The sequence below is a fragment of the Myxine glutinosa genome, chromosome 3, assembly GCF_964187855.1.
Source record: "Myxine glutinosa chromosome 3, kmMyxGlut1.1, whole genome shotgun sequence".
NCBI classification, from domain to species: domain Eukaryota; kingdom Metazoa; phylum Chordata; class Myxini; order Myxiniformes; family Myxinidae; genus Myxine; species Myxine glutinosa.
Genome location: NC_136263.1, coordinates 76,268,409 through 76,284,922, shown reverse-complemented (window position 1 = coordinate 76,284,922; position 16,514 = coordinate 76,268,409). Strand labels below are relative to the sequence as shown.

General features: G+C 46.1%; 1 pseudogene; it reads right to left on the bottom strand.

The window, feature by feature from the left end:
* Positions 1–206: 206 nt before the first annotated feature.
* LOC144891207 (uncharacterized) lies at positions 207–15,698 on the bottom strand (annotated as a pseudogene).
* Positions 15,699–16,514: the final 816 nt, after the last annotated feature.

Sequence of the window (16,514 nt, the reverse complement as noted above, 5' to 3'; positions counted from 1 at the left end):
TTATTACAGTATTTCGAAGTCACCGATTCCAAAAATGGCCTCTAAAAGGTGGTGGGATAAATATTGGAAAAAGAATTGTTGAATTTCTTTGAAAATTTGGTAATCGGATAACCAACGAACCAAAAAGAGAATAATTTTTCAAAGTTTATATTATTCTCTCTTCGAAACATGACAAGTTGATAAATTGCCAGGATTTCCCCCCACATTCAACAATCATGGCCTTCGTGAAGCTGGCGTGTTGTGTCGGTGTCAGCTTGAGTCGAGTGGCCAGGGAAACCAACTTCTGACTGTCGGATATCGTGAGGGATGAACTCCGGGGTGACGGTATGTTCTCTGCGATTATGGGTCCGAGTGGAAGTCACAGTGGTCGTCTGAGTGGCAGTCACATCACTTTCGTCGTTGCTGCTGGCTGCCGCCTCACTGTTGTCTGCCAATGAAATGATAGAACTAGTAGCATCAATTTTCTGCACCTTCTGCTTGCGCCGTTCTTCCTCGGCCTGCTCACGAACCTGGCGACGGTGCAACTTCTGCGACAGGACCTTGTCCTATGTGCTAAAAGATGATTGCGGTCAGTCTTCATCTACTACAGGAACAGGCGATCCTCCGGATTCAATATTGGCCCACCACAAACGGAAGGCCGCATCCAGTGGTTGTTCCATGGTCTGCAGCATGGCGAGCGTGGCCAGCATTGATCTACACATGGTCGAGATCTCCCTGATCTTGCAGTTGGCGTCCAGAAGCTGAATGACAAGATGCACGCCTGGTGATCACAGACAGTAAGTATGTTGGCCTTCTTGTAAAGGTCGGCGACCTGTGCCAGCCGCCAGGACGAGCTGCGCAGACGCCCATTTGGGGGAAGCACCAGGACAGCCGGTGCGCTTTGCCACCGCACCCATCTCGATGTGATGCATGAGACAGCGCAGGACTTTACGGCAAGGGGGAAGACGTATTCCCGTTATCTGTGCATCCACCTTATTGATGGTACTGCCCAGACCGACCACAGCGCTGGCCTGTTGCGTTGCCATCGGCGTCCTGGCCTTGACAGAGTCCGGACTGTCCAGCATACGAGCAAGCTGAGTCAGCTGAGTTGTAGCAGATGGTGTATGGCAGATGTTGCCTATTAGTGGGGGTACCCAATGTTTACCAGATCCTGGAAGGGGGGACTAAATAAAGTCGAAAATCCGAAATATTTTAAATAAATGCTATATGGTGCGGTGCTTGCTAGCGTAACAAAAAAAAAAGTATGACTAGATCAATATCAGAATATTTTTCAAAAATGGAGGGTGTGATGCACCCTAACTCACATATTAAAAACTATGTGCTAAAGATCTGTGCTGTGTAAAATGTTTTTTTTTTGCTGACCAGGCTTTTAAAAACCTGCTTCATACCACTGTACTCTAAAATTGCATAATTCTGACGAATGCAGTTTGACCTTTGACTTCAGCCTTTTTTGCAATTCTTTATTATTCTTTTTTTAAATTCTTTTACAGGAACTAAGGCTTGTAGTGGAGCTGCCACACACAAATCTCACACACATGAACATACAGACAAATACACGAGACAGCACAGGACCGTTAGACGAGACAAACACACCCACGAGACAAGTTCCATCACTTCCCAGGGTACTCTGGGTACCAACAATGCCACAACAATGGTGTCGCCTTTCCCAATGCACTCAGTGGAACATTTCCTCAGGAAGAATTTCCTCATCCCCATGGATGCCAACCTATGGGGACTGTCCATGCTCTTATCCTATTAAATGCTGAATGTCAAGCAAGAAAGCAAAAAGTTCCAATAAAAAAAGTTTTTGGTATGACTCAGCTGAGATATTAACTTCCGATTTCCTGACTCGGAGCGGACTCTCCAACCATTCCCCATTCTTCAGCATAAAATGCCCGATATGATTTTAAAATTTCCCGGATAATTAATGCCAGACTTCACAACTTAAACTTGTTACTTGCTAGCCAACAAAATATTTTTATTTTAAATCCACATATTGAATCCATATTGAATCCACTACAATCCATATTGAATCCACATATTGAAGCCACATATTGAGTACCCTGGGAATTGAATCCACATAAATCCACATATTGAAATATATTTTTACACTCCATTCTGGTGCGGCGATTATCCGACTGGAGCACCCTGTGCTCCAAAACGTTTGTCTACAAGTTTGTGGTACCACCTGCTTTATCTCATCTTTTTTTCTTTTTTTTTCTTTTTTTGTATACTGAATCGAGGCTCGTGAAAGAGCTAACATTTACTTCACAAACAAATCAACCAGACAAACAAAATATATAAAAAGAGGGAGCGGAAGACAAGATGGGGAGAGATGGGGAAGCACACAAACACAACATTTGAGAGCAGGGAGATGTGTGGAAGGGAGAGGGCTTGGGGGGAGGAGGCGTGGGAAGGGGGGAGGGGGGAGGGAGAAGTATAAAACACAAGGACACAAAGGACTTCCAGGACAGAAGTTGGTATTTCAAAAAAGTGGAATTGGGGTGAAATTATCGGGGGTAGAAAAGATCAAGGTTTTGGATGGGGGAAGATAAGAGATGGTGGTGAACAGCTGTTTTAAAGACCTGGAGGGTGGAGTGGGATTGAAGAGAGTGAGGGAGTTTGTTCCAGAGGTGGGAGAAAAGAGGAATGAAGGAGTGAAGGTGAGCAGAGAGTCTTGATTTTGGCATTTTAACCATAAGAGGGTTGCAGGCAGATCTTGTGCGACCTGTAGGAATATTTGCAGGACAAAGCCCAGAGAGAGCTGGGGGGGCAAGGCCAGAGAGGAGTCGGTAGAAGACGGAAAGACCACCAACCTGCCTGCGGTGAGTGAGTGAGAGGCCCTTGGAATTAGCTTCATCGCGGGAGATTCCAATGATTCTGAATGCTTTGGTTTCAACAGCGTGAAGCCGAGCTAGGTGTGAGGCAGGAGCACCACCCCAGAGGGGAGAGCAGTATTCCATTGAGCTGCGGATGAAAGCCTTGTATGTGGTGAGGAGCTCAGGTGTGCCAAGTGTTACGGATCCCGGATTTAGAGGAGTTACTATTCATGTCATTGCTTATTAATGTTTATTCTATTAAAGGTTGTTGTGGTTAAAGGGTTAGAGAGGCTCCGGATAACAGGAGACCGGAAACGGGATAGTGAACCGGAAGAAGAAAAAGACACGAGGTCCGGGAGAAGCGGTGATCTTCTTCTTCCTCGCCCAGCTCCGACGTGAGCGGTGTCGATATTGAGCAGCGTGGGGGGACGCTGCGTTTGAAAGCCCGTCTGGCGAAAGGAGTTACCTGCGCGGGGTAATTACCGATTACACGTCAAGTTGCCGTGGGGTCGTGCACGGAACCAAGCGTCCGGCACAGTTCGCCTCAACGTCTACAAGGACGCGTACAGGTCGCACCTTGGGCCTCGCGCGCTTTGCAAGCCACGCTTTGCTTTGCCCGCTTTGCTTTGCAAGGAGGTGTGCGCTGCGGCAGCTGTTCCCGGTACGCGACGTGCACGTTTGGAACACGTCAGCCAGGGGTTCGTTCAACTGCCCGTGTGCGGAGAAGTCGACCTTCACCTTGGTCTGGAGGGGCCCAGAGACATTGTGAGGGACAGTGACCATTGAGGGGTCGTGAGTGGGGAAAGGGGGGAAATTTATGAGATGGCCATCTTAGTAAGATTGTTGATGGATTGTTGATTGCTGATGATGGATGGAGAATATATTATTAAGTAATCCGAATCCTTGGTGTGGGGTTTCTTATTGACTTGAATTATTGTGTCTTTCATATTGATTGCGCTACGAAAGCGTATAAATCAGATATCTTTCTGGCGGCGTCCTCCCACGGTCCGGGGGTCACCAGGACCAGGTAGTTACCGGGAGGACCACGTAACACAAGGAAGGACTTCGCACAACGGAGGATGCCCAGTTGGCGACTGGCTTTGGAGGCCAGATTTGAAATGTGGTTTTCCCAGGAGAGATCATGGCAGATAGTGAGACCCAAAAGCTTGAGTGACAGAACGTCTTGGAGAGGATTATTCAGAAAGTGGGGTTGTCCAGTCGGTCTTTTCGGCGAGACATCGTAAGAGTGTGAGATTTGTCAGGATTGAAAGACATGTTCCACTTGTTTGAGCAGTCTGTCATTTGGTACAGGTCTGCAGAGAGTGAGGAGGCTGCAGACTGCCGATCTGAGGGATGAAGAATGGAGCGACAGAGAGTAGAGTCATCAGCAAAGAGATAGAGAGGATTTTCAAGAGAGTCAGAGAGATCATTGATGAAGACCAGAAAAAGCACAGGGCCCAGAACACTGCCTTGGGGAACTCCAGCCTGAACAGGAAGAGGAGATGAGAGAAACCCATTCAGGGCCACATGTTGACTACAACTAGAGAGGAAGTCCGCCAGCCATGTGTGGAGATTTCCATGGATACCAAAAGAGGAGAGTTTGGTGAGCAGAGCGGGGTGCCAGACCGTATCGAAGGCACGTGATATGTCAAGGGAGACTGCTCTAATTTCCTGTTTGGCATTGAGGACCTCCATCCACTGTTGAGAAAGCAAAAGCAGCATGTCCAGAGTAGAGTGACCAGGTCTGAAACCAAATTGATGATCAGAGATCAAGCCATTGGAGAAGAGGAAAGATTTCATATCTGAAGCAATGATGGATTCCATGACTTTGCTGATAATTGGGAGAAGGCTGATTGGTCTGTAGTTGCCGGGATCTGTTTTTGCACCTTTTTTGTGCAAAGCGGTGATGTTGGCAGATTTCCAAGCAGATGGAAGATGACCTTGAGCAAAAGAGAGGGTAAAGAGAACAGAGAGTGGGAGTGAAAGAGCGGAAGAACAGGATTTTAGGACCCGTGGGCTGATGCCGTCAGGTCCATTTACAGAATCAGAGTCGAGGGTTGACAGAAACTTTTCCACCTTGTCAGGAGGAAAGGACACAGAGTCCAGGAGCAGCTGGGTACGACTGGGTACGGTGGGTACAGAGAGGGATGGGTTTGGGACACAAGATTTAGAGGCAAACACAGAGTTGAGGCATTCATCTTTTTCACGTGCGGATTCAGCCGTGTGGCCATTTGAGGTGAGGGAGGGGATGGAGGGGGAACAAACACCAGAAACAGATTTGACCAAACGCCACCAGGATTTGGAAGAGGGAGACAGATAAGAGAGTTCGGTCCTGAGAACGGAGAGATATTATTTCCTGGCTCTCCTGAGGGTGGACACACACTTGTTTCGGGCTTTGTGAAAGGAAATGAGATTTCCTTCCGTTGGATTTGCTTTCCAGGAGACGAAAGCAAGTTGTTTCTGGGCAATAGCCTCACCACAAGATTCCGTGTACCATGGACGGGAGGAAGGGTATGACAACTGAAGACGAGATGGGATAAATCTGTGCATGAGAAAGAGCAATTTACTTTGGAAGAATTCCCAGGATGAGTTGATGTCAGAGGCGGTAGAGATGGGAGACCAGTCCAGATGATTGATGGCTGCTTGAAGACCGTGCCAGTTGGCCTGAGTGAAATGCCAGACTCGTCAACGCTGAGGAGGCTCTCTGAGAATGGTCAGAGAGATGTCCACTTTAACAAGCACATGATCAGATGAGCCGATTGGAGATCTGCAGTATATGCAGATAACCACTGTCCACGTTGACGAAAATGTAAAAAAAGAACGTAAGTGAGTCTAATTTGAGGTTTACTGCTGAATCAAAAACACAACTTGGCTCACCGTTAACCACCCAAAAGCTAAGATAATTCATATAACAGTCATCAGTTTCAATCTCAATGGTCATACCAAAATATGCAATTTGGTGTCTGTTTGGCTGATCGCAGTACATTCAGTCGTTACTTATCCAATTTCAACCAAACTTGCCAGGGGAACTAGGGGTCACACGATGGAGGTTGAAGTAACTTCATTTTCTCCCCCTCCCAAAATGGGGTTTTCTACCTTGGAAAAGCGCCATGTTATTGTGTGTAAATAGCAGCTTGAGCACCATTCCACGTAATCGTGGCGTTTTTCCAAAGTCGCCTGCAATAACCAAAGTAATAATAACAACGATAATAGTATATTAATCTTACAAAATAATAATTATATCAACAACAATACTAACCATAATAATAGTAATTAGAATTGGCAATACCAATAAGGATTACAAGAAAGAGCAATCAGAGATTGAAAACCCTCATCAGGACGTGTCTGTGTGGTATATTCTGTGTGGTGTTTATTAGCTGCTGTGTGTGTGGTTTATTGATGATATAGATTTATGTTCAATCCAATATGGCAGCCGAAACATGTGACCGATGACGTCATCAATTTAATTCTCCCATACAATTTTTGGGTAGATCATGCTCAAGAAATTTCAAACTGATCAGATCAAGCGTTCTACTTGTCTAATTACGACGTCATAATGAATGCACCGATGACATCATCATGAATACATGTCGTTCCCTATGAGGAGTGCATGACAATGGAGCCACGTTTATTTTTTTTCCATGGAGTGGTTTCGGAGATATAGAGGTACAGTTTTTTTCAGTTTTTCCAAGATAGTGCAGGTACCACATGACCTATGATGTCATAATTCTCATTAAAACCTATACAGGAGGAGGCGCTCCTATGGTGAAAATTTCATGTCAATCGGACCAATGGTTGCAGAGAAAAGCATACTCATGTTCTCTGCGGACTAACAAACAAACAGACCCAAATGCAACACCCTCTCCTCTGGCCTGGGTAATAATATAATCCCCCCCCTTCCTAACCTTATGTTATAAAATAAATAAATGAATACATCTTGTTTATCCCACGTACCCCACCCCAGGCTTCTCCCTTCCACAGATCTCCGATGTCGCTGTTCTCTGTTGTTTTTGTGCTTCCATCTCTCTCCCCCTCTTGTCTCCCACTCCCGTTATTATATGTTCTATGACTCTATGTGTTAGCTCTTACACACGAGCCTCGACTTAGTATACAAAAAAAAGGAATGTGTGTGCATTGATTATGAAAACTATAAGGACCATGATATATTGATATAGTTATTCTTATATTATATTAAACATCATCTCTTTTATTGCTCCCTTCTCCTGTCTATGGAACCACCTTCCAGAAGGTGCTCTGTCTCATTCTTCCCTCCAGGGCATCAAACAAGCAGTAAACCGCCTTCTCTTGTCATCCCCAATTCTGACTCATGATCTTTATTAACCACATTAACCTTTCCCAACTCGACCGTCTCACCTGCTTGTTTCAGTACCCCGTCATCCTTCCTTTCCTCTTTCCTGTTATTTCATTCCCTTGATGTTTGTACCACTGTCGGTTATACACGGTGTTCCAGAAAGACCTGGACAGATTTTGTTGTTAATATATTTAGTACCACCAATTATACAACGATACCCTTTATTTTTTGTGACACAGAAACTCATGACGTTTTCTATATTTTCAGGTCTGGTGGTTTAGTGTAAAAGAAAATGGCGACTCCAAAGGATAAAGATCAATGTGACGAATGGTTCATCGAGACAAGACTTGACACGCGTTCAGCGTAATTTCCATGCAAGGTATGGAACGAATCCGCCATCACGGATTCGTATTAGGGAGTGGTACAAGAGGTTTAAGGACACTGGAAGTTGACAGAAGCAAAAAAGTAGCAGTCGACCAAGCACAAGTGCGGCAGACGTTGAACAGTGCGTGAATCATTTCAACAAAGTCCAAAATCAATCCGACGCACATACCGAGAACTGGGACTACCAACCACCACTATACACAGGATTTTGCATAAAAGACTGAAGCTTTATGCCCATAGGTGCAGATTCTGCAGAAACTCAAACCTTGGAAATGCTCAGTCGTATAGAGGATGACGAAGATTACATGAAAAAGGCCATGTTCACAGACTAAGCTTACTTTCATGTAACGAGGAAGGTTAAGCAGCAGAATATGAAGATCTAGGGCTCTGAAAACCCCCATGTAGTCATTGAACACATACGCGATAGACCAAAGGTCAATGTGTGGTGTGGCCTTCTCCATGTACGCCTTCCTGAATGAAAGAAATTCTAGGTCGCTGGATTGGCCGAAACGGAACGATTGCCTGACCCCCACAATCACAAGACATAATCCCCCTTGATTTTTTTCTGTGGGTGTTTGTCAAAAATGTTGTCTACAACACCAAGGTGGCAAATCTACAGGATCTTCGTTGTCAGATTACAGCTCTATGCACACTGTGGATGGAAACATGCTGAGCCGAACATGGCAAGAACTCGTGTACCACCTTGATGTCCTGCGCGCGACAAACGGAGCTCACATTGAATGTGTGCACAAAATTTTACGAGTTTCTGTATAAAATAAACCAAAGCTTATCGTATCATCTGTGGTTCTAAATATAATAATAACAAAAGTTATCCTGGTCTTTTTGGAACATCCTGTACCTTGCTTGCTCTTCCATGAGCATCATTTCTGTTAAAAAAAACAACAAACAAACAAATAATTGTGTCAAAATATGATTTAATGATCATACTTTATGCTGAGAAATGTTTGCTGAAATGGCTTGTTGTTCACTGCAGCCAATTTTCTATAATGGATGTGGAAAAATAGCTTGCTGTTGTAAGGAAAAGGCAATTTGTCTCTTGAATACAGTGTCCGAAAACAATTATTGTTTTGTTGGGCATTAATATTGTAAGATAATTCATCCTGTTTCTTTCACACAAATACAAACTCACAGGCCGGAATATCATTTTACAGTTTATCTCTGCATGAGCGATTTAAAAAAAGAAAGAAAGCTGAAAAAGTTCAACACAGACTAGTCTTGCCACTTTTCTGGGAGGCAGTTGTGCACAGTGACAGGGAGTGAGCAGTTTATGTAGAAAACAATTATCATCGACCTTTCAAGAAGCCATGATAAAACTTTGTAATGAGCATATTATTACCCTCACCAAAGGATTGCATTAGGGTCATTATTTGGAAAAAAAAAAATTTTTGCCAGTATGTTGATCACACCGGTTTGTGTGTTTGTTTGTGTGTGTGTTTGTGTGTTTGTCTGTACGCTCAGTTATACTTGCCTACAGGTCACAATTTGAAACCGATCTTCACGAAACTTCACCAAATGGTAGAGTTCGTGGTCCGACAAAATCCTATTTTTTTGGAGATCAGCATAGGCCAAAAGGTCAACATAGGCCAAAGGTCAACCACTTTTTCCGAATTTCTAAAATACACAATTTTCATCCGATTGACTTGAAATTTGAATAGGATTTTCATATCAGCTTACTGAATTCAACCACCAATTATTTGTGAGATCAAAAGGATTCTCTATTGAGAGCCATTCTGCTTTGTTCTGTTTTGCCAAGTGTCGCTTTATGAGTGATTTTTCATTTTGTCTGTCTGTCTGTTTGTCCATCTTCACAAAACGTGAGTATGTATATTCATTACATACTAGTGGGGTACGTTTACACATTGTCTAAGCAATAACAATCCGTGCTTCGGGACGTAGGTACATAATAAATAGAAGCTTTATGATCAATGGCAAGCATTTCCGACCTGCTTCTTGATATAAATTTAGGTTTATTTATATATTTTTTAATTTTACGAACATGCTTGGGGGTCTCGCGAGATCTTTCTGGCGATGGCATGGTTTTTCGAAGCTGTACACGTTCTCCACGTTTTCGAAATTAAGTAATTGTTCACAATTGTATTTTTGTCGAAACTGTATTTATCTTTCGGCGTGTGTGCTTATAGTGTGTTCCTAGGAAGATTATCGGTGTTAATCTTTCATAATTTAATCGTTTTTGTTTGCCCGTGTGTGCGGCCTTGTAGCCTGAGGCTTCCCCTGTCGAAGTTTGTTCACTTAAGCTCTTTCCTTCGCTGTTTTTGCTTGGTTCTTAGATTTTTCCCTTCTCCCCCGAACTTCCCCGAACATCTACTCTTTGTCTAACGTTTTAACCCCCCCCCCAAAAACAACAACAACAACAACAACAACAAAAACATTTATTTCCCTTTCTCCACGTGTGCTGTTTGTCTCATGTGTGCTTCTGTCCACGTGCGCTGTCGCCCCGCCCCCATTATCTCCTTGCCTTCTACCTTTTGCCCTGTTCACGTGACTCATGGTTGTCCCTCTAAGCCCTCTCCCCGTTGGTATTTTGTGAATATAAGATTGTTCTTCACGTTTAACGATGTTTCAACTTCCTCCTGCAGTGTTTTATTCAGTGGTATTTTACACCACGCTGTTTTTCTTCCTACTTAAAAGGTTCTTTTCAATTTCCTCTTCAACTCATTCCACTTCAAAAAAAAATTAAATCTCAGATAATTCTTTCTCACTACATGCTCTAAATTCACATTCATTCCACCCCTCCTCTATCGTTCTTAAACGGATCGCTAACTTGAAAATCACAATAAACCAAATTTGTTATAAATGTTCATCTTTCATTAATCATCCAATTTATACTCCCACCTTGCTCCTCCCCTCCAAATCTCCTCCCCAACCCCTCACCTTCAAATCTCCCCCCCGCCCCCTACCATGCCTCTCCAATTCTCCCCCCTCCCTCCTCCTCCTCAAAGCTGCCTCCTCCCCACTTCGCCTCCCTTCTATCTCATACCTCCACCTCCCCCAACCTTCTACTTTCCTCTGCCCCCCCCCCCTCAAACAACCCCATCACTGTTCCTCATCCCATCAACATCAAACATTTCATCCTCCTCATCCTTCCCTGTCCTGTAACTCTTCTTTAATCTCTGACACACTATCAACTGCTCTCCCTACCTCCCCCTCTCATCCTTCATCTGACCCTACCCCTCCCCTCCCCTGTCCTGCGCCCGATGCTCCTCCTCTCTCCTCATTAACGGTATGGACCTCAAACATCCGGGGCCTTCGCTCAAACCTGATTGATCTCTCCATTCAGGTTGCTTCTGACAATCCAGACTTTATCTGCTTAACAGAAACGTTCCTCCTTCAAGATGTCTCTGATTCCTTAATATCTCTTCCTGGTTACTCCCTCCTCTGGTATGATAGAACTGAGCCTCGTCCTGGTGGTGGGGTTGCTATCTTTATCAAAAACTCTTCCTCACTCTCCTTGCACTGCCCTCTCTCCACCTCACCCCCAGGAGTACCTCTGGCTACGGCTTCCTCTCCGCTCCCACCTTTTGTTCATATGTGTTCTGTACCGTCCTCCAAACAGTGATGACTCCATTTACATTTCGCTGTCTGACAACATGGACCAACTTCTATCCACTCATCCAAACTCTCTCTTCCTCATATGTGGCGACTTCAACTGTCATCATGCCAGCTGGCTGGGTGTGGGTTCCTCTCTCACCAGCCATGGCACCTCAGCAAAGGACTTCTGCTACTCATTGGGACTGAGACAATCTGTCAATTTCCCGACCCGGATCTCAGTCAATGGAGTATCTTCTCTTCTAGACTTGGTTATGACAAACTTCCCTGCAAATGTCTGCTGCTCCTCTTCTGCTCCAATCGGTTCTTCTGATCATGTGCTTGTTAAAGTGGATATCTCTTTGGCCATTCTCAGAGAGCCTCTTCAGCACCGACGAGTCTGGCATTCACTCAGGCTGACTGGCATGGTCTGCAAGCAGCCATCAATCATCTGGACTGGTCTCCCATCTCTACTGCCTCTGACATAAATTCTTCCTGGGAATTCTTCCAAAGCAAACTGCTCTCTCTCATGCACAGATTTATCCCATCTCGTCTTCAGTTGTCTTACCCTTCCTCACGTCCATGGTACACTGAATCTTGTGGTGAGGCAGTTGCCCTGAAACAACTTGCCTTTGCCTTTTGGAGGGCAAATCCAACTGAAGGCAATCTCAGTTCCTTCCACCAAGCTCGGAACAAGTGTGTGTCTACCCTCAGGGGTGCCAGTAAGCACTGTCTCTCCACACTCAAGAATGAACTCTCAAATCTGTCTCCTTCCTCCAAATCCTGGTGGCATCTGGTCAAATCCGTTTCTGGTGTTTGTTCCCCCTCCATCCCCTCCGTTACCTCAAATGGCTGCCCAGTTGACACCGCACATGACAAAGCCGAATGCCTCAACTCTGTGTTTGCCTCAAAATCTTGTGTCCCAAACCCATCTCTCTCTGTTCCCACCTTACCCAGTCGAATCCAACTGCTCCTGGACTCTGTGTCCTTCTCTCCTGACAAGGTGGAGAAGTTTTTGTCAAACCTCGACTCTGATTCTGCAACTGGACCAGACGGCATCAGCCCATGGGTCCTAAAATCCTGCTCTGCCGCTCTATCTCACCCTCTCTCTGTTCTTTTCACCCTCTCTTTTGCTCAAGGTCATCTGCCAGCATTTTGGAAATCAGCAAGCATTACCGCTTTGCACAAAAAGGTGCAAAAACAGATCCTTGCTTCTACAGACCAATCAGCCTGCTCCCAATCATCAGCAAAGTCATGGAATCCATCATTGCTTCGGATATCAAATCCTTCCTCTTCTCCAATGGCTTGATCTCCGATCATCAATTTGGATTCAGAACAGGTCATTCTTCTCTGGACATGTTGCTTCTGCTGTCTCAACAATTGATGGAGGTCCTCAATGCCAAACAGGAAATCAGAGCTGTCTCCCTTGACATATCACGTGCCTTCGATATGGTCTGGCACCCCGCTCTGATCACCAAACTCTCCTTCTTTGGTATCCATGGAAATCTCCACGCATGGCTGGCGGACTTCCTCTCTAGTCGTAGTCAACGTGTAGCCCTGAATGGGGTTCTCTCATCTCCTCTTCCTGTTCAGGCTGGAGTTCCCCAAGGTAGTGTTCTGGGCCTTGTGCTTTTTCTGGTCTTCATCAATGATCTCTCTGACTCTCTGGAAAATCCTCTCCATCTCTTTGCTGATGACTCCACTCTTTGCCGACCTGGACAAAATCACAGACTGGTCAAACAAGTGGAACATGTCTTTCAATCCTGACAAATCTCACACTCTTACTATGCCTCTCCAAAAAGACCGACTGGAAAACCCTCCCATCTACTTTCTCAACAATCCTCTCCAAGAAGTTCTGTCGCTCAAGCTTTTGGGTCTCACTATCTGCCATGATCCTTCTTGGGAAAACCACATTTCCAAGCTTGCCTCCAAAGCCAGTCGGCGACTGGGCATCCTCCGTCGTGTGAAGTCCTTCCTGGGCACACCTGAGCCCCTCACCACATACAAGGCTTTCATCCGCAGCTCAATGGAATACTGTTCCACCCTCTGGGCCGGTGCTCCTGCCGCACACCTAGCTCGGCTTCTCGCTGTTGAAACCAAAGCTTTCAGAATCATTGGAATCTCCCGCGATGGAGCTAACTCCGAGGGCATTTCACTCACTCACCACAGGCCGGTTGGTGGTCTTTCTATCTTCTACCGACTCCTCTCCGGCCTTGCTCCCCCAGCTCTCTCTGTGCTCTGTCCCCCAAATATTCCTACAGGTCGCACAAGATCTGCCAGCAACCCTCTTTTGGTTAAACTGCCAAAATCTAGGCTCTTTGCTCACCTTCACTCTTTCGTTCCCCTTTTCTCCCGCCTCTGGAACAAACTCCCCCACTCCCTTCAATCCTACTCCTCCCTCCAGGGCTTTAAAACAGCTGTTCACCACCATCTCTTATCTTCCCCCATCCAAAACCTTGATATTTTCTACCCCCGCCAAATTTTTTTTTTTTTTTTTTTGTATACTGAATCGAGGCTCGTGAAAGAGCTAACATTTATTTCACAAACAAATCAACCAGACAAACAAAATATACAAAAAGAGGGAGCGGAAGACAAGATGTGGAGAGAAGGGGAAGCACACAACCACAACATCTGAGAGCAGGGAGAAGTGTGGGAGGGAGAGGGCTTGGGGGCAGGAGGCGTGGGAAGGGGAGGGGGGGGGGGGGGGAGAGGTATAAAACACAAGGGGACCGAAATTACACGCGAAATTTCACACCAAATCCACTTTTTTGAAATTCGAACTTCTTTCGTGGAAGTCCTTGCTGTGTCCATATGTTTTATACCTCTCCCACCTCCCCTCAAGCCCTCTCCCTCCCTCAGTTCTCTCGATGTCCCTGCTCTCAATGTTGTGTGTGTGTCCTTCCCTCTCTCTCCCAATATTGTCTAACGCTCCCCTTATTTTGTGTTTTATGTGTCGGTTTGACTTTCTGTGTGATTCATGTTGGCTCTTTCACGAGCCTCGATCTTGTATACAAAAAAATAAAATAAAAATTTAAAAAAATGAATTTATTGCTGTAGTTCGAATAGTTCCCTTACCAAAAAAGTAGTTCCCTTACCATTCTAAGCATACGCGTGGATAAAGCATTATAAATGTCTCAGGACTGCGCTTCACGTCTCGGAGCTATGTTCTTATAATAGCCACGTAGTGGAGAGAAGCGGTAATGGCACCTGGGTCGCAACTTGGATACAATTTCACCACATTTCTCCCCGGGTTTAAAACCTTGCTAGCAAGCCGGTTAGCATCAAGCATATATCTACAGTTAGCAGCTGATTACATAAGAGTTACATCATGACCAGCCAAAACGATCAGGGCGGCGAATCTCTCGTCCCTTGCGAATGCAGTACACGTCGGGGCCCTCGTTGGCAGCATCTAGATCGACTCCATCAGGAGTGCTCTCATTCGACGGTGACGGGGGTGGTGCAATTATATCTGGCGGCTCGGGCGAGTGAGGAGGTAGACGCGGGGGCGAATTCCCCAACACCGGGTTCCCCGAGCAGAGCTCGGTCCCAACGAGATCCCCGGTTCATTCGTTCGAGATCCCCTCCCCGCAGGGTGTGAGTTGACGAACCGACGCAGTTGACTCACGTCCATCTTGCAGATGGACTCGAGCGTGGTCAGGATTAGTTTGGAGGATTTGAACCTTGTCAACGAGAGGGTCGTATTTGCTCACGCGCACCGCCCGTTTGAGAAAGGCCAGACCGGGCTGAGCAAGCCACCCAGGCAAAGGGTGGACAGATCCCGTGCGACGCTGGTAACAAAATAAACGATCGTGCGGAATTTCGTTTGTAGCAGTGCATAGGAACGAGCGGATTGAATGAAGAGCCCCATGTACCATACCAGTCCATTGGTCCGGACGCAGGCCATGAGTCTTGAGGCCCAAAGAGATGGCCCTCTATATAGTGCCATTAAAGCGCTCCACGCAACCATTAGCATGTGGGCTGTACGGGGTGGTGTAGCTAAACGCTATATTACGCTGCAACAGAAAGGCCCGCACATCCTGCGACAAGAACACAGCTCCTCTGTCGGTATGCACATACCCCGGATTCCCAAACATCGAAAACAGGTATTGCAGACATCGGATAACCGTAGCCGCGGACATATCGCTGCACGGGAAGGCAAAATGGAATCTAGAGTACTCGTCCACAATTGTGAGGAGGTAACGAGAGGCCCTGGAGGCAGGCAGCGGCCCTTTGAAGTCCATCGCTAATCGGTCCCAGGGCTTAGTAGCCTGAATCAGCGTCCCCATGTCGGGTTTGTAGAAGCGGGGTTTGAGTTCGGCGCAAACTGGACAAGAGCGGCACAAACGACGAACGTCCTCGACAGAGTAGGGCAAATTGCGGCTTTGCACAAAATGAGCCAGACGAGTCACCCCAGGGTGACACAAGGTATCATGGAGAACGCGTAAATCGTCGGAGGAGTTTAAACTCGCGCAAACCCCTGGTCTGGATAAAGCGTCTGCTGCGTGATTCTCCCACCCAGGGCGGTACTTGATACCGTAGCTATAATCAGCAAGCTCTATGCGCCAGTGAATGATTTTCTCATTTTTAATGTGCTGGGCATATCTTTTGTCATACATGAATTCAACACTCTGCTGATCGGTAATTACATCGAAGCGTTTGCCGAGCAAATATGGTCTCCAACGACGAATCGACTCAACTATCGCATACGCCTCCTTTTCTACAGAAGAAAGATGTCTCTCAGTGGAGGATAACGTCCTTGAGAAGAACGCCACCAGCTTCCCCCCCCTGAGAGAGAGTAGCAGCGATGGCGTGATCCGACGCGTCACTCTTGAGGACAAAGGGAATGCTATCATCAATAGAAGACACAGCAGCACCAGCTATGTCCGACTTCAGAGCCTGGAAGGCGACCTTGGCAGAGGAAGGGAGAGGGAACGTGTTACAATCAATGAGGGGACGAAGCTTCTCGGAGTAACTTTCGACCCACTTTGAATAATGTGCAAACAGCCCGAGGTCATGCTTCAAAGAAGCACGATCATGCGGCGGTGCCATGTTGAGCAAAGGGCAGAGATGTTCCTTGTCAGGTGTTATGGTTCCATGGGTCACAGTGTACCCCAGGAGATCAATCGTCCTGGAGGAGTAGCGACATTTGTCCTCATTAAATGTCAGACTATACTTTCGCGCCACCTGGAGGAAGCGTTGCAAATTGGCGTCATGATGAGCCTGATCGTAGCCGCAGACGGTCAGATTATCCAAATACACAAAAACGTCTGTTAATTGTTCTTTGGTAACGATGTCGTCCATCGCTCTCTGGAAGCAAGTGACCCCATTAGTTATGCCGAAAGGGATTCGCGTAAACTGATACAACCTCTGTCTGGATTCAAAAGCTTCATAGATTTTGTCATTGTCAGCTATAGGGATTTGATGATACGCAC